The 25,868-nt window shown below is 43.2% G+C and overlaps 1 pseudogene; it reads right to left on the reverse strand.

The window, feature by feature from the left end:
- Positions 1-25,868, reverse strand: part of LOC103642342 (uncharacterized) — a 32,587-nt pseudogene that overhangs the window by 1,004 nt on the left and 5,715 nt on the right.

Raw genomic sequence — 25,868 nt, forward strand, 5'->3', positions numbered from 1 at the left:
ACACTTATATTAGTGTAGTCTTCTACATTTTTCCTAACGTGCACCCCAATCTATAATCAATAAGGGACAACAATAAAAGCACAAGATTGTTTGCACCATCATCATCCCAATTCTCAAACAACAATAAATATTCAAGACTAATATTATTGTTGCATCTATGCTGTCTAACATATCGTGTACCTCAAAGTAACTTTCACACAACTTGTCATCTCACAAAGCAGCGTCCTTGAGACAAGGAGCAGCCCAACCTCCTTTCCCTGATAAAAAGTTAACTTATTAGGGTGCATTCAACAATATTGTTATCTTGTAACACAAGCAAGCTTAGCATGTCACCAGATTAAACATTAGTAAGAAGACAAATAACTTGTATGCAAAAACTAATATAAAATTTACTTATGAACTCTTTCACCAGTACATGAAGCCTTAGGAATAATGGTGCAGGGCATCGGGTCTCAGTTGCCCTCACTTTGTAACAAAGGTAGCAAAGAAATGAGTAGATCTAAATACCAGAGCTAATGTATTTCCTATTTGCATGACTAATAGGGGATATTTAATCTCTACTACTTATTAAGGCGGTAAGGGGTAGGCTGCCATTCCGTGTTCTGTCATTCCCATTTCCCCCTCTGTCATTCCCATTTCCCCCTCCCCGCAAAGACCATTACCATTCTCGGCTGTCATTCCGTGTTCTGTCAGTGTTATTACCCCTCCCCACACTGTCTTTCTCATTCCCCCCTCTCCGCAAATCCCATTCCCATTCCCACGTGCATCCCACGCCTAGCTAAAATTAAATTAAAAAAACACAAATGTGGCCCCCAATGGGATTCGAACCTACGACCTCTCAAGCAAATGTGCTTGTAGCTACCACTACACCACATGTGTGTTTATATCAATATTTGTTACGGTAAAAATATCTACTACATCTCTCCCAAAGCCCACCTGCTACCTTTGCACAATGTGTAGTAGTAGATAATTATCAATGAGATTTCTGAATTATATTTTTGGATGGAGGGAGTAGTATTTAAAGAAGAGCCTTGCATGCAATTTATTTTGTTTGAATAATGTTTTCAACTTAAATTCTTTTTTATATGTGTGACATTTATTCTCCGTAATATTTTTTCCATGGATCTAACTTGTGAGTCATTTTCATAAACCAATGCCAAAAATGAATCCATGTTTCTTACTTGGAAACCCCGAACAAACACCACTGGTAGGAGGCGCTCGCGTTGGCGTCGCTCATCGACGACGAGAAGAAGCTTAGCGACTGCCAGTTCAACCTCTGGAAGCAGTACTACTTGGCCACACGCGTTGCTGTGTTCGGCAAGCTCCGGCGCAGCCACCGCTTGGACGCGGTCCAGAGCGGCTGCACCGCGCTGTCCATCTTCAAATAGGGGGACCTCATGGTCGTCGCCAACGCCGGCTACTATCGGGTTGTTATGGGCACCGCATCCGACAACGGCGCCGTCACACCGTCCAGCTCATCATCCACCTGAAGCTCAACCTCTCACGTAAGTCACTACTGACCGGCCATGAATTCCTATGCGCTGGGACGACAGTCGTTGCTGACGTTGTGTGAGTGTCCTCGAACAAGATTTATGTAGAGGAGTAACACATCCGTTGGTGCAACGGCTAGGTGTACTACCTCGCTGATGAGCCCGGGGTGCACTTCGTTTGGCAGCCCAGCCAAGAGTCATCGGTACTCGCCATGTCGTGCGCGTTTGACGACTACTATATCAAGGACTATGGTGTCATCTTGGCACCATAGGTGACGCAGAGGAGGACTGACAACAATGATCACTCGTCATCGTCGGGGTAGCTTTTGTGTCGGCCTGCCTTTAATTCTCTTCGCAAACACATACACTTGCTTTTTTTGTTTAAGCAAGCGTGTATGGTGGTGCGTACCTGATGACTGACAATGTACGAGGGAACTTCTACCGGCAGGTGTGACACGTGCTCTTCAATGATGAGACCATGCAAATCGTGGTATATATCGAAGTCTGCATGATACTGATGGTTGTAATGTAGTAGTGAAACAGTTAAATTAAAATAACAAAATTTATGTATGGCTAGGATTACAAATGGATTATGAAATATTTTTTTATAATAATATAAGACACATTTTATATATAAGTTATTATTTATTATATGTTACCGTTGCAACGCACGGGTACTCACCTAGTGAATTGATAAGTAAGGTCATTCTATAGTTGTAGGTTAAAAGAATCCCACCATAGAAGATTTCTCATTTCCTTTTCAGTCTAGGTCTTAACCAAGGATCATGCTTGCAGTAACCATGTCTAAAATGATAATCACCTTGGACATATCGGTCTCTATCCCTGCAATAATAAAATGACATAATTTCATAACATATACACGTTTTGAGATCAAATAATTTATACAAGGACCAAAAGGTAAATATCATAATCACATGATCAAGATTCAAAAGTATCCATAGTTGGAAACAACCATTGAACTGTAACCTTACTTAAAAATAAGGATAGAGGTTTTGTAGACTTCAATTACAAGCTATCAACACTAGACATAGATTGAGGTCAATGCAGCAAGCCCTAACCGACCTCATCAGAGGAAAAAGGTAAGGTGGCCTCCTCGACTGAGGTGGCGACGAACTCAGTGATGTTGGCCTCATCCTAGACCTACAAGAATATCCTCTCGATGTGTTGAGTCTCCTCGGTAAGGTTCGCGTCCAGGTCGAGCTTGGTGATACATAGTTCCTCGATCTTTGCATGAGCAACAACGACAATGTAGGACTTGGTGGCGGTGTGGACACTAGTGACCCCTTATTCTTTGCGTGTGGGATTGCTAGGGAGGCACGACCTACAGGTGGGAAGTCATGCGGCGACCGGTGGGCACGACATACTTCACGGCTAGGGGAGGCGAACGGGGCACGTCGATTACTTCCCCTTCCTGCAAGCTCCCTCTTCAGCAACCACACCCTAACGTGAGGAAGAAGTGGACAACTCACTTCGCATGTAGATACGGATAATGCACGACACATGAGTGAATTGTGGATATTCATGGGATGTGGACGCTTCCTCAAACCACTATTCTCCAATAATCTCAATCTTCCCCTCCTTTCAACTGAAGAGAGCCACTGCCGCCATACGTCGCCCTTTCAGCAACAGGCTCACCTTTGACTTCTCCACTAGCCATGAAGACATGGAGAGCAGGTCCAAGCTATTATTTCGCTACTCTAGCGAGCAAGCAAGGCTGGAAGCATCTATTTACCGAGGATCTAGGGGACCACACCACATCGGGCATCGCGGTTCGCCGGGCTTCGTCGATGACACCTCTTCATGGTAAGCAATGAGGCAAGTGCAGATGAGGTAAGATGTATTCCCCCCTCCTTCAATTTTGGGTATAAAACACTGAATTTTTGAACGTTGTGGTAGCAATGCACATCAGTTGCAATAGACTAGCCTCACTCGGTGCCCAAACTCCAGTTTTGTTTCTAGCCCTGCATTTGGTTTTCTTCACCTCCATATTTGACACTGTTTTGCAGTAGGCTAGATCCACTGAGTTTGCCTCCTTGCATGTCAATAACTTTTTATGCTTTGACCCGTAGGATATCATATGAGGAATTTCCTAAAACATGGTTAACTCGTAACGTTACGCTGTCTGGTTATGATTTAAGTGAAACACAAAGTGTACTATGTTCCCTAGCAAGGTATGCAATCTAACTATGAGTTCATACTAAACTAGCATGTTATTGTTTTCAGGCACAAACATAAATATATCAGTATGCACATAACTAGTGTGATTGAGTGTCCTCCGTTTATGAGTATACTAGTGTTCCCACCCAATGTATGGTCCATACTTTGATAAGACCCAACTTGTTTACTTACAATCGAGTATTTCATGTTTGTGCCTCCCCAAGCCAGTGAAAATATTATTATTCTTCCTAATAAAACTAAAACAACATGTGAAAATTTGTTGGCAATGGATGACTAGGACAAAAAAATTAGGCACTATGATCATAAATTTAGACAAGTATTAGTTTGCCAAAACACATGCATATTGTATTGGAGTTAGTTGCAACACTATTTCTATTTTTTAAGTTTGCATAGTGTCATGTTGTGTGAGGTCAATTTCTTATGATCTCATTACTTATATGCATACAATATGTTGACTTGAAGCATGTGCCCTAATTTTGCATCATGCATGGACTTGTTTGGTAGCATCCATCATGTCAAACAGTCCATACGCGACACTCAAATGGGTTGTCAAAGAGATGGAAGTCGAGGTTCATAAACTTCTTAAGAATCCTCCTCCCGCTGATGAATTTGATGACACCTTTTGTGAAGATCCTAGATTGGATCGGCAAGGTCTCCATCTAATGCAGCGAGGTTCTCCATGAGTACGACCTGACATCACTTGAAGGAGGGATAACTAATGAACATGAGGTGGTGCTAGTCGAATGGGTTTGCCTGGCAACGTCGTCTACACCCGATAATGTGTAGGAAATGCACGATGAGTGGAAAATGCAATATGATAGCGACCAATCCCGCAAGATTAATTAATTTTTAGTATTTAATGATTTAGTTTGCTGTCTCTAGAAATTTAATAATATATTATTAATTTTTAGTATTTAATGATTTAGTTTGCTGTCTCTAGAACTTTAATAATATATTATGTAATGCATGAAGAACCTAGTTTGGTTAATGTCGAATGGCCCACTTCTCCATTTGTTTGTACCCATGCTGAAATTTCTCAATTCCATATTCATGTGTGATGTAACTTTGTATTCATGGTTGTTACCTAGGACTAGGATTACAATGGACAACATTTTGATAGTCTAGCTTCTAGTGGCATGCATGGTATTGAGAACTACACTTCTAAATTGATTTTGTTGATCATATCGATGTCTTGATTTGACTAGCCAATTTGATGTGACCAGGTTAGTGAGCCTACATTTCCTCTAGTACCAATACAAGTGCATAAGTTATGTTATGATGAACATGTTCACCTTACTGCATGAAATTAAAGTTCAATAGTTATAGAACAATAAAGTTACCTCACAGAGACCTAGTAGGTCAAGAAAGAAAGGGGCTATTAAAAGATCCCTATTTGTAGCATTAATTTTAGTGTCCAGGAGGATGAGTTGTTGTGCTTTGCTTATCTCAATGTTGGTAAAGATCAAATTACTACAACAAACCAAACCTAGGGGGTAGACAAATACTTTAACAAGTTCAAGACAATGACGATGCAACGTAGCATATCTTTGTTGCAATACAGAAGGAAACATCAAAATTTGCTATGTATGCGAAAGTTTTGAGGAGGAACAAAAGTGTGGCTAGTGATGACCGACAAGGTTATGCTCCACTCTAATTTGCATGAATTAATTGTGATTACATAACCTCCATTTCATCATGTTTCTAATCTCGGCCCCATTTTGTAGGTCAAGGAAGCTCTCAAGATGTATGATGGCATTGTCGGTACAAATTTTCCCAACATGCATTGTTGGCTTCTTTTGAGGAATGAGCCAAAGTGGACCAACTAGCTCTCATAGATGTGATGCCACCTCCTAGCAGACCAATTGGTAGGGATAGGGCAAAGGAATAAATGAGCACCAACAACTCCTCGTCTTCACCTGCTTGTTTGGAGGTGCTACAAAAGATATCCATGGACCAGAGCGCATACGAGATTCAACAAACTGAAGTTGCAAAGAAAGAGGTTGAGGCACTGTCAACTTTTTAGGAAAAGAAAGTTAATTGTATGGAGGAGCATGTGAAAATTGAGAGAAAGAGAAGTTACAGTTCAAAGAAGAAGAAGAAGAGATAAACAAGCAGGTTAAGTTGCTCAATACCGAAAAACTTCTTCCATGTGTGAAAACATATTATATCTAGAAACAAAAGGAGATAGCCGCTGAGACGGGGATTGTTACTAAGAATCAGTCGTGAAAGTTGTGAGAAGCCTTATATGTCTTACTAATATTTTCATTATCAGAACTTCAAGTGTCTACTCTATGTAATAATGGTGACAAACTTGGAACCATGTCCGGTCTAGATGCATGCTTAATCGCTAAGACTAGCATGAGCGCTTCCCCTTTGTCTTGGTCTTGCTTGGCTGCCCCTTGCGACCTTTTAGTGCCGTCTTGAATCTCTTGATGATGAGAGCCATCTCTTCATCATTAAGTCTGGCCGCCTCAATTTGTGCCACCTTGCTAGGTAGCGTCTCCTTGCTTCTTGTTGCCTTGAGAGCAAGAGATTGAGGCTCATTGATTGGACCATTCAATGCGTCGTCCACGTATCTTGCTTCCTTGATCATCATTCGCCCGCTCACGAACTTTCCAAGTATCTCCTCGGGCGTCATCTTGGTGTACCTAGGATTCTCACGAATATTGTTTACAAGATGAGGATCAAGGACAGTAAAAGACCTTAGCATTAGGCGGACGATGTCGTGGTCCGTCCATCGCGTGCTTCCATAGCTTCTTATCTTGTTCACAAGGTTCTTGAGCCGGTTGTATGTTTGGGTTGGCTCTTCTCCCCTTATCATAGCGAATCTCCCGAGTTCGCCCTCCACCAACTCCATCTTGGTGAGCATTGTGACGTCATTCCCCTCATGAGAGATCTTGAGGGTGTCCCAAATTTGCTTGGCGTTATCCAAGCCGCTCACTTTGTGGTAGAAGAACAGTAGTAGCTTGTGCATTTTTATGAATTTGCTCATTAATGAACATGGGACTATCCGTACTATCAAAGTGCATTCCACTCTCTACAATCTCCCATATACTAGGATGGAGAGAGAACAAGTGACTACGCATTTTGTGACTCCAAAATCCGTAGTCCTCTCCATCAAAATGAGGAGGTTTACCAAGTGGAATAGATAACAAATGAGCATTTGTACTTTGAAGAATACGAGAGTAATCAAAAGAAAAGTTCGAATTGACCGTTTTCTTTTTCTCGTAGTCGTCGTCGTCCTTTTGGGAAGAGGAAGATTCATCGCTGTCGTAGTAGACGATCTCCTTGATGCGCCTTGTCTTCTTCTTCTTCCCGTCTTTGCGCTTGTGGCCCGAGCCCGAGTCGGTAGGCTTGTCATCCTTCGGCTCGTTGAAGATAGACTCCTTCTCGTTGTTGTTGACCACCATCCCCTTTCCCTTAGGATCCATCTCTTCGGGCGATTAGTCCCTTCTTGAAGAGAACGACTCCGATACCAATTGAGAGCACCTAGAGGGGGGGGGTGAATAGGTGATCCTGTAAAACTTAAGACTTAAGCCACAAAACTTGGTTAAGTGTTAGCACAATAATCACCAAAATACTTAGAAATGGCCCAAGGGCACATTTCCCTTTCACTTTTCCTAATTGATTTTGGTGGTTGAATTGCCAAACACAAATAATTGGACTAACTAGTTTGCTCTAGATTATAAGTTTTACAGGTGCCAAAGGTTCACAACAAACCAATAAAAAGACCAAGAAAGGATTCAAACAAAGAGAGCAAAAGACCACCGAAGTGTGCCCTGGTCTGGCGCACCGGACTGTCCGGTGTGCCATCGGACAGTGTCTGGTGCACCACCGGACAGTGTCCGGCGCACCAGGGAACCCAAATCCGAACCGCTCACCTTCGGGAATTCTGGGAGCCGCTCCGCTATAAATCACCGGACTGTCCGGTGTAGCACCGGACTGTCCAGTGTGCCAGCAGAGCAACGGCTACTTCGCGCCAACGGTCGTCTGCAGAAGACATTAAATGCGCTACAGTGCGCGCAGAAGTCAGAGCACGCGCAGAAGGCGCACCGGACAGTCTACAGAACCTGTCCGGTGCACCACCAAACTGTCCGGTGGCCCAGATGTCAGAAGCTCCAACGGTCAGAATCCAACGGCCGGGTGACGTGGCTGGCGCACCGGACTGTCCGGTGCGCCATACGACAGCAGCCTTCACCAAACGGCTAGTTTGGTGGTTGGGGCTATAAATACCCCCAACCACCCACACTTCAATGCATCCAAGTTTTCAGCCTTCACACCTCATACAAGAGTTATAGCATTCAATACAAGACACAAACAAGAGATCAAATCCTCTCCCAAGTCCAAACACAATTCCAATCAAATAGTGACTAGTGAGAGAGAGATACTTGTGTTCATTTGAGCTCTTGCGCTTGGATTGCTTTTCTTCTTCATTCTTTATTGATTCCAACTCAATTGTAACCAATGCAAGAGACACCAATTGTGTGGTGGTCCTTGTGGGGACTTAGTGTCCCGTTTGATTGAGAAGAGAAGCTCACTCGGTCTAAGTGACCGTTTGAGAGAGGGAAAGGGTTGAAAGAGACCCGGTCTTTGTGACCACCTCAACGGGGAGTAGGTTTGTAAGAACCGAACCTCGGTAAAACAAATCACCGTGTCATCCGCCTTACTTGCTTGTGATTTGTTTTCACCCTCTCTTTCGGACTCGTTTATATTTCTAACGCTAACCCCGGCTTGTAGTTGTGCTTAAAGTTTGTAAATTTCAGATTCACCCTATTCACCCCCCCTCTAGGCGACTTTCAATTGGTATCAGAGGACGGTGCTTCATTAGAGCCTAACCGCTCGAAGTGATGTCGAGAGCATCCGCCAAGAGGGAGCTCGGGACCGGCGACAAATCCGCAAGCTCGGGGAGAACGCACTCAAGGGAGTCCGCCCACAAGCACAAGGAGGAATCCTCTTCCTCCATCAAGTCCCAACGAAAGGGTGACAAAAAGAAGAAGATGAAGAAGGTGGTCTACTATGAGACAGACTCTTCGTCACCCTCCACCTCCGGCTCGGAATCGACATCCGTCACTTCTAAGCGCCATGAGTGCAAGAAGTATAGTAAGATGCCCCTTCACTATCCTCATATTACAAAACACACTCCATTACTTTTCGTTCCATTAGGCAAACCACCTATGCTTGAAGGTGAACATTATTCCATGTGGAGTGATAAAATGAGACATCACCTAACCTCACTCCACAAAAGCATATGGGATATTGTTGAGTATGGAGCACAGGTACCAAAGAAGGGAGACAAGGATTACGACTCGGAGGAGGTTGAAAGTAGCCTAGAGGGGGGGGGGGGGTGAATAGGCTACACCTGAAAATTTTCACTAAAAACTTCGAAATAGGTTAAATTAAAGTTGCACAGGTGCAAACCGGTTCAGTCGATTTTAATCCCAACTGAACAAGTTTGAACCCACTCAACTTGAATTTAATAATCTATTGAACAAATTCGAAGTAGTAAAGAAAATAGCTAAAGATTTGCCCTACACAAGAACTACTTGAATGAATAATATGAACCAACCACCGAATATGAAATGCTTAACAAGAACACACAAGAACACGCGATATAACCCGAGGTTCGGCAACCACCACAAAGGTGTCCTACTCCTCGTTGAGGAACCCACAAAGGGCCGGGTCTTTTCCAACCCTAATCCTCCACAAGCCGACCACAAAGGTCAAGGCAATCTCTTCTCAAATCTGCTCAAGGAGCGGGTGATACAAACTTCTTGGGGTCGTCCACAAATTTGGAGACTCCCAAGCAACCTCTAACCGTCAAGGAACACGAGGTTCCAAGAGTAACAAATCCGCACACGGTTAAGTTTGCAACGAGCTCAAGAACAAGAGAATGGGAGAATCAAGATGAAATTGACAGCGAGTTCGATCGAGTTCACCTCACACCAAGGGTCCTTCAAATGATTGAAGGAGATGCGATTGCGGGTGTGAGAGGTGAAGTGAATGCTCTTATTTGAGGGTTGGTCAGCCAAAGATTCGTGGGAGAGGCAGAAGTAAATGAGAGAGAGAGTGTGAGGGGGTATATAAAGGATCCCCAAAAGCTGGCAGCCGTTGGGAGAAAGAGGGCAAAAACCGGTTGAACCGGTTTTCAAACCGGTTGAACCGGTTTCTACCAGGGGGATCCCGGTCCACTGGTCTACTCAGCCGGACACTGGACCGGTTTCAAAACCGGCTGAGTAGGATCAAATTTCGGCTCAACCGGTTTCAGGAAAATATCTGCTTCGACTTTTCTGACAGCTCTGACTGTCAGACAGGTCAGAGCAGAGGTGGCAGGGTGAACAGTACCAAAACCGGTTGAACCGGTTTTAGGACCGGTTGAACCGGTTTTGGGGGCTGAAACCAAACTTTGAGAATTTTGAAGAGAACTTAGGTGGTGACTTTGAGGGAAGTGAAATTTGTTTTTCTCAAGAGCATTCATGATCTGGGAAAAGATGATCTCAAAGGAGTTTTCAAAAGAATTGAACTTGGCTCGTTTCACAACTTACTTAACCGTCGCAGATCCCTCTTAATTGTACGGCGATTCCTATGACTCAAGAATTATAAACTTAGCACCGCCGTTGTTTCATAGCACTTGGAGCACGCCATTGGATGTGGAATTTTTAAATCCGCTGTGCTTTATACTTTTATTATCGTAGGATCTGTGCTTCTCCTGTCTGTAAAAATACTGTGTACACACTAGGAGCAAACTTGTTAGAATCTTAGTTTGTTTTGTCATTAATCACCAAAACCCTCAATTAGGGTTGATTGCACTTACAATCTCCCCCTTTTTGGTGATTGATGCCAAAACAAACTAGAATGGAAATAATAATTAAAAGTTACAAATACTTGTGATAAACAAATCTTTTGTGTATGTGTAGCTCCCCCTAAATATGTGCATAAGTTTTGCGATATTAACATTGACTTGATATGTCAATTTGCAACATATTTAGAGAGAGAGAACAATCAATACCATACACAAAAATGATGAGATATGAAACATAATTGAATATAAAGAGTAAAACACATTCAAGCTCATCATCGCATAGCATATGATATGAAAAAGGTCTACAACTATTACAATAGTGAGAGCTCGTCTCAACACATCATCAAGTGTTTATGGCTTTCAAGCCATGCATGCAGCAAATAGTAGTTATTACAGACCAAGAGTTCATTACAAAAATAAAGTACTGAATAATAAACGTTCTCCCCCTTTTTGGCACCAAGAACCAAAAAAGAGAGAGAGAGACGCGTCAAGCCAAGGATCACCAGTGGGGAGGAGGTTGATGAGGAGCAAAGAGGTGTTGCGCCAGGTCATAGGCAAAATGTTCCTCTCCAGACTGGGCCGGAGGAGGAGCACTGCCAGACGGGTCCTGGGGCGGAGGGTAAGAGGACGATTGACCCGGATCCCCGCGATATGGGGGAGGGTCAAACTGCTCCGGATCATCAAAATAGGTCTCTTCTTCGACGTCATCGGCTGAAGAGAAAGGTACCCCATACGCCTGCTGGTACCACTCATTGACATCTGGAGGAGGAGGGTGAAGAGGTACATCAGGAGAGCGAGGGGCAAAGGGAGTACCCAAAGCAGAAGCTTGACGAAGAAGGTTGTCGTCGGTCTCCCGCTGACGTCGAGCCACCTCATGGACATCTGCAGCAATATTTCGGCACATGGAGAAGAAGGACGCAAATCCGTGGGCCAGGCGGGCACCCATCCCACGTCCACGACCTCGACCACGACCAAGTGGTGTGGGAGATCCGCGGCCAGGGGAAGGGCGCGAGGCACCAGCAGCAGCACCAGCACCGGCAGACGGACCAGCAGATGTAGGACCACGAGAACTGGAGGGAGCTTTCCTGAGACGCCCAGCTGGATTGTTGGGATCAATCCAGAAGGGAGTGTATGACTGATGTCGGGTGCCTTTCTCAAATCTGAATTGGGTCACGACCTCAATCATCTTCATAATGAATGGGGCATGAAGACACCCCTTCAAAGGAAAGCAGGCTGCATGAATAATCTCCTGCCAAATCATGTCAAAGACATTAATCCTTTCTGAGCTGTTTGGTTTCATAAAAGAGAGCAAGACTTTGCTCTCCCCAAGTATGTTCATCTGATTTCCCCCTTTTGGAATGAGGGTCATCCTGCAGAGGGAGTTGATATAGCAATAATACTTGTGAATGTTGGTTGACTCCCAATACTTTCCAGACTCAGACAAATGAAGGTCCTTGGCTTCATCTCTTGTGGGCTGACGGTAATCATGAATCTTAATCCTGTCTCCAGATATATCCTCGTCAGAAAAACCAAGAATGTGAGCAAATCTACGATAGCTCACCTTGTACCAACTACCTTCAATGAAGAAGTTCAGGTAGGGGTAGTTGTAATGGCTCTCCTCATCAGCCAGCTTTATCCAGAGAGTGGAATAAAATTGTGCAATCACTTCATCATTCCAATCATATTGGAATGTCATGATGTTCTTCATTTGCTTCCTTTCACAGGCCCTCAGTGCCTGTGACATCTCTGGGTCCCCAATTGCTTCGCAACCTTCCCAGTTAATATAACGTTGATGAAGGATGGGCTGATGCTTCTTGGGAAGAATAACTGAATTATAGAAATCAACATGGTGAAGAGTCCAGAAACGATTTCCATCGATCCTGGCATCGCGAATACGCAATACCGGATTTTGGAAACGCAGATCCTGGAGAAGTGCAGACCCTCCACTGGCCGTGAAGTCCGTGACTGGCTCATTGCCAGCACGCCGAGCCTCGGCCCGGTGGAGCACCAAGCCGCGAATCACAGGAGCCAACGCCGGGGGAAGATCAACTTCATCGTCCTTCCCACCGTCATCGTCACTTGCAGGCTCCCACGCCTGCGGATTCGTGGCAGGTCGAGACCTACCGGAGGGAGTCCGGGAAGTCCGACCCCGAGCACTTTGAGACCCGGAGGCCTCAGTACCCGACATGACATTTCCACATCCGCGCCCTCGCTTGGATCGAGAGCGAGGAGGGGTATCACCATGGATCTCCTGTTCATCTGAAGAGTCGGATTCTACCACTGATGGGTTCCTTCGTCGCACCATTCTAAGAAATAAGAGATAGAACCTATGATGAGCAAGGATCAACCACGTTTGAGAAGAAACGCATAAGAGATTGAATCATGCACTTCAACCGTTCATATGAGCGGTTCAACTACAATGAACAATATCAAATCGCTAATCTCAAACAGTGTTTGTGACAAAATGAAGATAGCCTAAGTGTTGCAATCACTTAAACCAAAATATACCCAACGAATGATACATAAGATAATCAAGAACGCGTAGGATCGAGTACAAGGAAATAACATAGAACAATACCTCGATCCGAAGATGGGGTTCAAGATCTCCCAACGAGAAGGAGGAAGATGGTGGAAACACGCCGGGAAGAACGGATCTCCAACCACACTTCCAAACGGGTGAGAGCTCGAGAGAGTTTGGAGAGGAGAGAGGAAAGACAGAAGTGGCGGCGGCGGCTGGAAACAAGGTTGAGAAGGGAAGAGAAGAGAGGGAGAGGTATAAAAAGGGGAGGAGTCGGCCGCCAGAAAGCCGAAAACCGGTTCAACCGGTTTCAAAACCGGTTCAACCGGTTTCGGGTCAAACGGCGCAGTAAAAGCGCGCAGAAAACAGTGTTGACTGCGCGCAAAACCTGGCAGTCTGACAGCACAGACTGCAAAACTGACAGCGCAGACTGCACAGCTGTCAGCGCAGACTGCGCGCGGACTGACGGCGCGACGGCCAAAACCGGTTCAACCGGTTTTTATACCGGTTCAACCGGTTTCCACCAGGAAGAAACCGGTTGAGTGGTCTACTCAGCCGGTTTACTCAACCAGATTTCAAATATTGCCCGGAAGGGCTGTAATATCACTTAGCAAATATGACATGAGATATTATAAGGATAAAAATGACATTTCTCAATTCATATTGCTCAAACAAACAATTTTCAATCATCAAATTTGATCAAAATTTTAGTTATTAAGTCACGTTTCGAGAATCCAAGATATTTAGCTCACTCCTAAGAAAACAAAACCTAGTCTCATCAAGGGGTTTAGTGAAGATATCGGCTAGTTGATTTTCGGTGCTCACATGAAAAAGTTCGATATCTCCTTTGGCTTCATGGTCTCTCAAGAAATGATGTCTGATGTCAATATGTTTAGTTCTAGAGTGTTGCACTGGATTGTTTGCAAGTTTTATGGCACTCTCATTGTCACACAACAGAGGAATTTTGTTAAACTCACAACCAAAATCTCTAAGGGTTTGCTTCATCCATAGCAACTGTGCACAACATGCCCCAGCTGCTATGTATTCAGCTTCTGCAGTGGAGAGTGCAACACAATTTTGTTTCTTGGAACTCCATGACACTAAGGACCGCCCAAGGAATTGGCAAGTCCCAGTAGTGCTTTTTCGATCTACTTTGCAACCGGCATAATCTGAGTCAGAATAGCCAAGCAAATCGAAAAAGGAGCCTTTAGGATACCATAATCCTAGGTTTTGGGTGTGGACTAAGTATCTCAGAATTCTCTTAACGGCTACAAGATGACAGTCTTTAGGATTTGCTTGAAAACGAGCACACATACAAACACTCAACATTATATCAGGCCTAGATGCACATAAGTAAAGCAGTGATCCTATCATTGATCTATATAATTTTTGATCTACAGGTTTACCTTCCTCATTTAGGTCGAGATGTCCATTTGATGACATTGGAGTCTTGGCGTGCTTTGCTTTTTCCATGCCAAACTTCTTGAGCATATCTTGAGTATATTTAGTTTGGCATAGAAAGGTACCTTCCTTGAGTTGTTTGACTTGAAATCCCAGGAAGTACTTAAGCTCGCCCATCATAGACATCTCAAACCTGTTCGTCATTACTTTGCTAAACTCTTCACAAAATTTTTCATTAGTACTACCAAATATAATGTCATCAACATATATTTGGCACACAAATAATTCATTATCAACTTTTCGAGTAAACAAAGTAGAGTCAGCTTTTCCTATTGTAAACCCATTTTTAATTAGAAAATCTTTAAGACAATCATACCAAGCTCTAGGGGCTTGTTTAAGCCCGTAGAGTGCCCTGTGAAGAAGATAAACATGATTTGGCTTCTTTGGGTCTTCGAAGCCCGGTGGTTGCTCCACATATACTCTTTCTTGTAGTGGTCCATTTAGAAAAGCGCTCTTGACATCCATTTGATATAGCTTGAAATCATGGTTAGTAGCATAGGCAATTAATATTATAATTGATTCTAACCTTGCTACCGGCGCATATGTTTCACCAAAGTCAAGTCCTTCCACTTGAGTATAGCCTTGGGCAACCAACCTTGCCTTGTTTCTTGTAACAACGCCATTTTCATCTTGCTTGTTCCTAAAGACCCATTTAGTCCCAATCACATTCTGTTTGGGTCTTTGGACTAAGGACCAGACTTCATTCCTAGTGAAGTTGTTCAACTCCTCTTGCATCGCAGTTATCCAATCCGGATCACCCAATGCTTCTTCAACCTTAAGTGGCTCAAGAGAGGAAACAAACGAGTAAAATTCACAAAAATTAGCTAAACGAGATCGAGTCGTTACCCCTCTCCTGATGCTACCCAGAATGTTGTCCACCGGATGATCCCTTTGAATTGAATGATGGACTCTTGGATGAGGCACTGATGGATGTCTTTGTATTGGCTCTTCCTCATCAGTTACTTGATCAAGAGGCACTTCACCATCAATATTTTCTTGTTCATCTTCTACCACTGTTGGCATCCTTTGATGATTTTCTTCGTGGTTTGGATGACTTGAGGTTGATGGGTTTGCTTGGGTGGAGACATTGTCACTCACCACCCTTGCACCCACATCAACTACCTCATTGGTCATCCACAAGGTTCCTTCTTCATCATCCCTTTCTTGAGGTCTCACCTCACCTATGGCAAGTTTCTTTATGGCCTCACAAGGTAGTTTTTCATTTCCTGCAGTGTCATTAGAAACATGCCCTTGCGAGCCATTAGACTCATCAAATGTCACGTCTATCGCTATTTCAACAAGACCGGTGGAATTGTTGAAAACACGATATCCATGCGCATTTGATGCATAACCAAGCAAGAAACCCTCGTCCACTCTAGGAGCAAACTTTGAGCTCTTGACTTTTTTGTTAAGAATAAAACATTTACAACCGAATACTCTAAAATAATCAACTTTAGGTTTGTTACCAGTGAGAAGCTCATAGGCAGTCTTTTTGTAGATCTTATGAAGATAGAGGCGGTTGATTGCATGACAGGCGGTGTTGACCGCCTCTGCCCAGAAGTTGTCAGGTGTCTTGTATTCATCCAACATGGTTCTTGCAGCTTCAATTAGAGTCCGGTTCTTTCTTTCCACAACACCATTTTGTTGTGGAGTGTAAGGCACCGAGAACTCATGCTTGATTCCCTCTTCTCCTAAGAATTCTTCGACACCTGTGTTCTTGAATTCCGTCCCATTATCGCTTCTCACTTTCTTGATTTTGAGCTCAAATTCATTTTGAGCTCTCCTCATGAATTTCTTTAAGATTTCTTGAGTTTCACCTTTGTCACTCAAAAAGAAAACCCAAGTGAATCGAGAAAAATCATCAACAATAACTAAACCATACTTACTACCACCAATGCTAATGTAGGCCACAGGTCCGAAGAGGTCCATGTGAAGAAGCTCTAATGGCCTCTTTGTTGTGACCACATTCTTTGATTGATGTGGGACTCCATGTTGCTTTCCTGCTTGGCATGCGCCACAAACCCTATCTTTCTCAAATACAACATTTGTTAGTCCAATGATGTGATTATCCTTTTGAAGTTTGGCCAAATTCCTCATACCGACATGGGCTAGCCGGCGATGCCATAGCCAACCCTTGTCGGATTTTGCCACTAAACAAGTCTCAGGCGTCACTTTACTTGTTGTGAAATCAACAAGATAAAGCTTACCCTTCAAGCGACCTGTAAAGGCAACTGAGGAGTCCTCCCTTCTAAGGATTTTCACATCCACATCCGAAAATAAGCAATTATAACCCATTCCACAAAGTTGTGAAACGGACAACAAATTATAGCTCAAGGAATCTACTAATAAAACATTTGAAAGTGATTGTTGGTCAGAGATAGGAATTTTACCAATACCAATCACCTTACTCTTGCCACTATCTCCAAACACAATTTCTTGTGCTTCTTGAGTTAGTTGCAATGTATGAAACATGTCTTTCTCCCCGGTCATGTGATTTGTACATCCACTGTCAAGCACCCAACTTGACCCACCAGAGGAGTAGACCTGCAAAACAAGTTTAGGCTATACTTTTAGGTACCCAAATTGAATTGGGTCCTACAGTGTTAGTTATAGCCTTGGGTACCCACACACTTCTTTTCATGACTTTTTGTTTAGTGTAGGCACCCACATATTTCACAACCAATTTCCCTGAATCCCAAGTTAACATATAATCACAAAGATATGAGTGGGAAATGGGAGCATTAGATTTTTGTCCACTTGAGGATCCCACTTCCTTCATCTTACTCTTTGTGGAACTCAAGTTAGCCTTTACCTAAGATGACTTGTCATTTGAGGAGTGGATCCTCCCCAAGGCATCATATAGAGTGGTTCCCTCTATGAACTTGGGGGATCTCCACCCCTTATGCACTGTGCTAGGGTTTTCCTTGGATGAGTTGAACCCAAGCCCCCTTCTACCATTGTTGGGCTTAAGGGACTTGTACTTGGGTTCAACTTTCTTTAACCCATCATTGCTAGAGCATCTCTTCAAAATTTCTTTGACCTTCACCTGTGGGCTTTGCTTCCTTGCATGGTTAGTTAGACAACAAGAAGCATGATATTTGGCACAATGCTTGCAAGAATTATCATTAGAGCTAGACTTAGATTCAAATACTAAAGTGGGGGCATTGATGTTCTTGCAATTTTCAAGTTGCACTTGAAGTTCTTGATTTTGAACATTCAAGCTTAACATGCTTGATTCATGTGCATTCTTTTCATTTGCAAGGTTATCAATAGAGGTTTTCAAGTTAATTACTTCTATATCTTTATTGTGAATCAACTCTTGAAGCTCTAGGTTTCTTTCCTTTTCAAGGATAAGCAAGTCTTCTTGAGCATCAAGAGTTGCCTTTCTTTTATCTAGCTTTTCCATTAATTTTGTGATAACATTGTATCCATTTAAGCCAAATTCTTTAATCATTTTATTTTTCATGGCAATTTGATCATCATCATCATTTGAAAAATCATTACTAAACAAAGTTACCTTATCTCCTTTTGCCATGAGGCAAGTTGGAATGTAGGAGTCGTCTTGAAGGTTGGTGAAGAGTTGCGCGCTTGAGGTAGATTGGATGGCCACATTTGCCACCACTTCCTCTTCCTCGGAGCTAGAACTATCATCATCGGAGTTCCATTCTTCACCAATATGAGCTTGTCCATACTTCTTCTTCTTGAAGTATCCCTTGGTCTTGCCTCCCTTTTTAAACTTATCCTTCTTGTATTCCTTCTTGGCTTCTTGTTCCTTCTTGTTAGGACAATCCGCTATGAAATGACCGGTTTGGCCACATTCATAGCATGCCCTCTTCTTTCCTTTCCTTTGGAACTTGTCATTCTTCCTTACAAATTTCTTGAAAGTTTTGATGAACATAGCTGTGTCTTCATCACTTGAGCTATCTTCATCACTTGAGGTCTCGACCACTTTCTTTGCTTTGTGGTCTTTGCTCTTCTTGAGATTGTCTTGTTCATTTGTGATCAAGGCATGAGAGTCTCTTGTCTTGATGGGGGCTTCCTCGGACTCGTGTTGTTGAATTTTTGCAAATAGTTGATGAGGCGTCATGTCCTCATAATCATCACGATCCCTTATCATCCTTGCAAGACTTTTATCCTTCTCTTTATAAGCTCTCATGAACAATCTTGTGACCTTGGAGTCACTCCAATCTTCACTCCCAAGTACTCTTATTTTGTTGACCAATACCATCAATCGATCAAAGAGTGATTGGAGCGACTCACCCTTTGTCCAATCATACCTTGCAAGCTCACTTTCCAAAGCTTCAACTCTGTGTCTTTTAGCTTTGGGATCTCCTTCATGTGACATTCTAAGAATGTTCCAAATGTCACGAGCATCTTCTCTTCCTTGAACTTTCCGGTATTCTTCCGGACTAAGACTTCCTTTGATTATGCTCACTGCTTGAGCATTTCGATGAACCTCTTGCATCATTTCCGGAGTCATCTCTTCTCCTTGGGCGGGCTTATACATACCTACATTAACAATCTCCCAAAGACTAGGATGCACACCGATTAAATGCGACTTCATCTTGTCGGCCCACTCATCATAGTTCAACTCACTAAGAGTTGGTAACTTTCCAAGTGGGGCGGAAGAGAAGTTGGGAATATAATTTCTAGAGTAATCGAATTGAACTTTGCTAAAGTCATTACCTTTGCTTTTGGTAGATGATCCTTCGGTGTTGAGACTTACCTTGCTCAATACCTTAGACACCAAAAGGTCCACTAGATCGTCATTATAATCAAATGTTCCCTTACCTTTACCTTCTTCGGCCTTTCTTCTTGTTTCCTCTTCTTCGGCCTTTTTCCTAGCATCTTCCTCTTTCATTTTGAGGAACATTTTCTCGGCAATCTTCATGGCGAGGTCGAGGACCTTGGGGTCCACTTCCTCACCGGAAGATGTGACGGGGATTTCCTCGAGAAGAGGATCCACATGGTCCCGTTGTGTAGACATGATCGTTTCCTCACGCGGTTAAGCGTAAAACGAGGCACGAAGCTCTGATACCAATTGAAAGTAGCCTAGAGGGGGGGTGAATAGTCTACACCTGAAAATTTTCACTAAAAACTTCGAAATAGGTTAAATTAAAGTTGCACAGGTGCAAACCGGTTCAGTCGATTTTAATCCCAACTGAACAAGTTTGAACCCACTCAACTTGAATTTAATAATCTATTGAACAAATTCGAAGTAGTAAAGAAAATAGCTAAAGATTTGCCCTACACAAGAACTACTTGAATGAATAATATGAACCAACCACCGAATATGAAATGCTTAACAAGAACACGCGATATAACCCGAGGTTCGGCAACCACCACAAAGGTGTCCTACTCCTCGTTGAGGAACCCACAAAGGGCCGGGTCTTTTCCAACCCTAATCCTCCACAAGCCGACCACAAAGGTCAAGGCAATCTCTTCTCAAATCTGCTCAAGGAGCGGGTGATACAAACTTCTTGGGGTCGTCCACAAATTTGGAGACTCCCAAGCAACCTCTAACCGTCAAGGAACACGAGGTTCCAAGAGTAACAAATCCGCACACGGTTAAGTTTGCAACGAGCTCAAGAACAAGAGAATGGGAGAATCAAGATGAAATTGACAGCGAGTTCGATCGAGTTCACCTCACACCAAGGGTCCTTCAAATGATTGAAGGAGATGCGATTGCGGGTGTGAGAGGTGAAGTGAATGCTCTTGTTTGAGGGTTGGTCAGCCAAAGATTCGTGGGAGAGGCAGAAGTAAATGAGAGAGAGAGTGTGAGGGGGTATATAAAGGATCCCCAAAAGCTGGCAGCCGTTGGGAGAAAGAGGGCAAAAACCGGTTGAACCGGTTTTCAAACTAGTTGAACCGGTTTCTACCAGGGGGATCCCGGTCCACTGGTCTACTCAGCCGGACACTGGACCGGTTTCAAAACCGGCTGAGTAGGATCAAATTTCGGCTCAACCGGTTTCAGGAAAATATCTGCTTCGACTTTTCTGACAGCTCTGACTGTCAGACAGGTCAGAGCAGAGGTGGCAGGGTGAACAGTACCAAAACCGGTTGAACCGGTTTTAGGACCGGTTGAACCGGTTTTGGGGGCTGAAACCAAACTTTGAGAATTTTGAAGAGAACTTAGGTGGTGACTTTGAGGGAAGTGAAATTTGTTTTTCTCAAGAGCATTCATGATCTGGGAAAAGATGATCTCAAAGGAGTTTTCAAAAGAATTGAACTTGGCTCGTTTCACAACTTACTTAACCGTCGCGGATCCCTCTTAATTGTACGGCGATTCCTATGACTCAAGAATTATAAACTTAGCACCGCCGTTGTTTCATAGCACTTGGAGCACGCCATTGGATGTGGAATTTTTAAATCCGCTGTGCTTTATACTTTTATTATCGTAGGATCTGTGCTTCTCCTGTCTGTAAAAATACTGTGTACACACTAGGAGCAAACTTGTTAGAATCTTAGTTTGTTTTGTCATTAATCACCAAAACCCTCAATTAGGGTTGATTGCACTTACAGAGGTCGAACAAATCCAACACTTCAACTCCCAAGCCACTACTATACTCCTCGCCTCTCTAAGTCGAGAGGAGTATAATAAGGTGCAAGGGTTGAAGAGCGCAAAGGAAATTTGGGACGTGCTCAATACCGCGCACGAAGGAGACGAGGTGACCAAGATCACCAAACGGGAGACGATCGAGGGGGAGCTCAGTCGCTTCATGCTTCACCAAGGGGAGGAGCCACAAGCAATGTACAACCGGCTCAAGACCTTGGTGAACCAAGTGTGCAACCTCGGGAGCACCAAATGGGATGACCATGAAATGGTCAAGATTATTCTTAGATCACTCGTTTTCCTTAATCCTACGCAAGTTCAATTAATTTGTGGTGATCCTAGATACACACTAATGTCTCCCGAGGAAGTGATAGGAAAATTTGTGAGCTTTGAGTTAATGATCAAAGGCTCCAAGAAAATCATCGAGCAAGGCGCCTCCTCCACACCCGATGTGCAACCCGTGGCATTCAAGGCAACGGAGGAGAAGAAAGAAGACTCTACACCGAGTAGAGTCCCCATCGACGCCTCCAAGCTCGATAACGAGGAGATGGCGCTCATCATCAAGAGCTTTCGCAAATCCTCAAGCAAAGGAGGGGGAAGGACTACAAGCTCCGCTCCAAGAAAGTTTGCTACAAGTGTGGTAAGCCCGGTCATTTTATTGCAAAATGTCCATTATCAAGTGATAATGACAGGTGCGACGACAAGAAGGGAAAGAGAAGAGAAAAGAATAGGTACTACAAGAAGAAAGGCGGTGATGCTCATGTTTGCCGGGAGTGGGACTCCGACGAGAGCTCCACCGACTCCTCCTCCGACGAGGACGCCGCAAACATCGCCGTCACCAAAGGGCTTCTCTTCCCCAACGTCGGCCACAAGTGTCTCATGGCAAAGGACGACAAAAAGAAGAAGGTAAAATCAAAATCCTCCACTAAGTATGCAACTTCTAGTGATGAGGATAATTCTAGTGATGATGAGGATAACTTGCTCACCCTTTTTGCCAACTTAAACATGCAACAAAAGGAAAAGTTAAATGAATTGATTAGTGCTATTCATGAGAAGGATGAACTCTTGGATAGCCAAGAGGACTTCCTAATTAAAGAAAACAAAAAGCATGTTAAAGTTAAAATGCCTATGCTCTAGAGATAGAAAAATGTGAAAAAATATCTAGTGAGCTAAGCACTTGCCATGATGTTATCTCAAACCTTAGAAATGAAAATGCTAGATTAATTGCTAAGGTTGAGAGTTCTAATGTATGTGATGATTTAATTACCAATCTTAGAAATGATAATGCTAGTTCAATTGCTAAGATTGAAAAATTGAGTGCCTCTCTTGCTAGCCTTAGAAATGAGAATGAAAAATTAATTGCTAAGGCTAAGGAATTAGATGTTTGAAATACTTCAATTTCTAATCTTAGAAATGAGAATGACATTTTACATGCTAAGATTGTTGAACTAAAAACTTGCAAACCCTCTACATCTACCGTTGAGCATGTTACAATTTGCACTAGATGTAGGGATGTTAACATTGATGCTATTCATGATCACATTGCTATAATTAAACAACAAAATGATCATATAGCAAAATTAGATGCTAAAATTTCCGAGCATGAGTTAGAAAACGAAAAAATTAAATTTGCTCGTAGTATGCTTTATAGTGGGAGACGCCTGGCATCAAGGATGGCATTGGCTTCCAACAGGGAGACAATGTCAAGCTTAATGCCCCTCCTAAAAGATTATCTAACTTTGTTAAGGGCAAGGCTCCCATGCCTCAGGATAACGTGGGTTACATTTTGTACCCTGTCGGTTATCCCGAGCACAAAATTAGGAGAATTCACTCTAGGAAGTCTCACTCTGGCTCTAATCATGCTTTTATGTATAAGAGTGAGGCATCTAGCTCTAGGCAATCAACCCGTGCTAAATTGCCTAAGAAGAAAACTCATATTGCATCAAATGATCATAATATTTCATTTAAGACTTTTGATGCATCTTATGTGCTAACTAACAAATCAGGCAAAATAGTTGCCAAATATGTTGGGGGCAAACACAAGGGATCAAAGACTTGTGTTTGGGTACCCAAGGTGCTTGTTTCTAATGTCAAAGGACCCAAGACCGTGGCCTAAAATTGTTTTGTAGGTTTATGCATCCGGGGGCTCAAGTTGGATCATCGATAGCGGGTGCACAAACCACATGACAGGGGAGAAGAAGATGTTCTCCTCCTATGAGAAAAATCAAGATCCCCAAAGAGCGATCACATTCGGGGATGGAAATCAAGGTTTGGTCAAAGGGTTGGGTAAAATTGCTATATCTCCTGACCACTCTATTTCCAATGTTTTTCTTATAGATTCTTTAGATTATAACTTGCTTTCAGTTTCACAATTATGTAAAATGGGCTACAACTGTCTTTTTACGAATATAGGTGTTACTGTCTTTAGAAGAAGTGATGATTTAGTAACATTTAAGGGAGTGTTAGAGGGTCAACTATACTTGGTACATTTTGATAGAGTTGAACTCGACACTTGCTTAATTGCTAAGACTAACATGGATTGGCTCTGGCACCGCCGACTAGCCCATGTTTGGATGAAGAATCTTCATAAGCTTCTAAAGGGAGAGCACATTTTGGGACTAACCAATATTCATTTTGAGAAAGACAGGGTTTGTAGTGCATGTCAAGCAGGGAAGCAAGTTGGTATTCATCATCCACACAAGAACATCATGACGACTGACAGGCCGCTTGAGCTACTCCACATGGACCTATTCGGCCCGATCGCTTACATAAGCATCGGCGGGAGTAAGTACTGTCTAGTTATTGTGGATGATTTTTCTCGCTTCACTTGAGTGTTCTTTTTGCAGGAAAAAACTCAAACCCAAGAGACTTTAAAGGGATTCTTGAGACGAGCTCAAAATGAGTTCGGCTTGAGGATCAAAAAGATTAGAAGCGACAACGGGATGGAGTTCAAGAACTCACAAATCGAAGGCTTCCTTGAGGAGGAGGGCATCAAGCATGAGTTCTCTTCTCCCTACACACCACAACAAAATGGTGTAGTGGAGAGGAAGAATAGAACTCTATTGGACATGGCTAGGACCATGCTTGATGAGTACAAGACTTCGGATCGATTTTGGGCCGAGGCGGTTAACATCGCTTGCTACGCCATCAACCGGTTATATCTACACCGAATCCTCAAGAAGACATCGTATGAACTCTTAACCGGTAAAAAGCCCAATGTTTCATATTTTAGAGTCTTCGGTAGCAAATGCTTTATTCTTGTTAAAAGACGTAGAAAATCTAAATTTTCTCCTAAGGCTGTAGAAGGCTTTTTACTAGGATATGATTCAAACACAAGGGCATATAGAGTCTTTAACAGGTCCACTGGACTAGTTGAAGTATCTTGTGACATTATGTTTGATGAGACTAACGGCTCTCAAGTAGAGCAAGTTGATCTTGATGAGTTAGATGATGAAGAGGCTCCGTGCGTCGCGCTAAGGAACATGTCCATTGGGGATATGTGTCCTAAGGAATCCGAAGAGCCTCCACATGCACAAGATCAACCATCTTCCTCAATGCAAGCATATCCACCAACTCAAGATGAGGATCAAGCTCAAGATGATGATGAAGATCAAGAGGAGCCACCTCAAGAGGAGGACAATGATCAAGGGGGAGATGCTAATGATCAAGACAAGGAAGATGATCCAAGACTGCCACACCCAAGAGTCCACCAAGCAATTCAACGAGATCACCCCGTGAACACCATCCTCAGCGACATTCATAAGGGGGTAACCACTCGATCTTGTGTTGCTCATTTTTGTGAACATTACTCTTTTGTTTCCTCTATTGAGCCACATAGGGTAGAGGAAGCACTTCAAGATTTGGATTGGGTGCTGGCGATGCAAGAGGAGCTCAACAACTTCACGAGGAATGAGGTATGGCATTTAGTTCCACGTCCTAACCAAAATGTTGTAGGAACCAAGTGGGTCTTCTGCAACAAACAAGACGAGCATGGTGTGGTGACAAGGAACAAAGCTCGACTTGTGGCCAAGGGGTATTCACAAGTCGAAGGTTTGGATTTCGGTGAAACCTATGCACCCGTAGCTAGGCTTGAATCAATTCGTATATTACTTGCCTATGCTACTTACCACGACTTTAAGCTTTATCAAATGGACGTGAAAAGTGCCTTCCTAAATAGACCAATCAAGGAAGAGGTCTATGTTGAGCAACCACCCGGCTTTGAAGATAGTGAGTACCCTAACCATGTCTATAAACTCTCTAAGGCGCTTTATGGGCTCAAGCAAGCCCCAAGAGCATGTTATGAATGCCTAAGAGATTTTCTTATCTCTAATGGCATCAAAGTCGGAAAAGCCGATCCTACTCTCTTTACTAAAACACTTGCAAATGATTTGTTTGTATGCCAAATTTATGTTGATGATATCATATTTGGGTCTACTAACGAATCTACTTGTGAAGAGTTTAGTAGGATCATGACTCAAAAATTCGAGATGTCTATGATGGGGGAGTTGAAGTATTTCTTAGGATTTCAAGTGAAGCAACTCCAAGAGGGCACCTTCATTAGCCAAACGAAGTACATTCAAGACATACTCACCAAGTTTGGGATGAATGATGCCAAGCCCATCAAGACACCCATGGGAACCAATGGGCATCTCGACCTCGACACGGGAGGTAAATCCGTAGATCAAAAGGTATACCGGTCGATGATAGGTTCCTTACTCTACTTATGTGCATCTCGACCGGATATTATGCTTTACGTATGCATGTGTGCAAGATTCCAAGCCGATCCTAAGGAAGTTCACCTTAGGGTCGTGAAACGAATCTTGAGATATTTAGTTTATACTCCTGAGT

This window comes from Zea mays, chromosome 10, assembly GCF_902167145.1.
Source record: "Zea mays cultivar B73 chromosome 10, Zm-B73-REFERENCE-NAM-5.0, whole genome shotgun sequence".
Lineage (NCBI taxonomy): Eukaryota > Viridiplantae > Streptophyta > Magnoliopsida > Poales > Poaceae > Zea > Zea mays.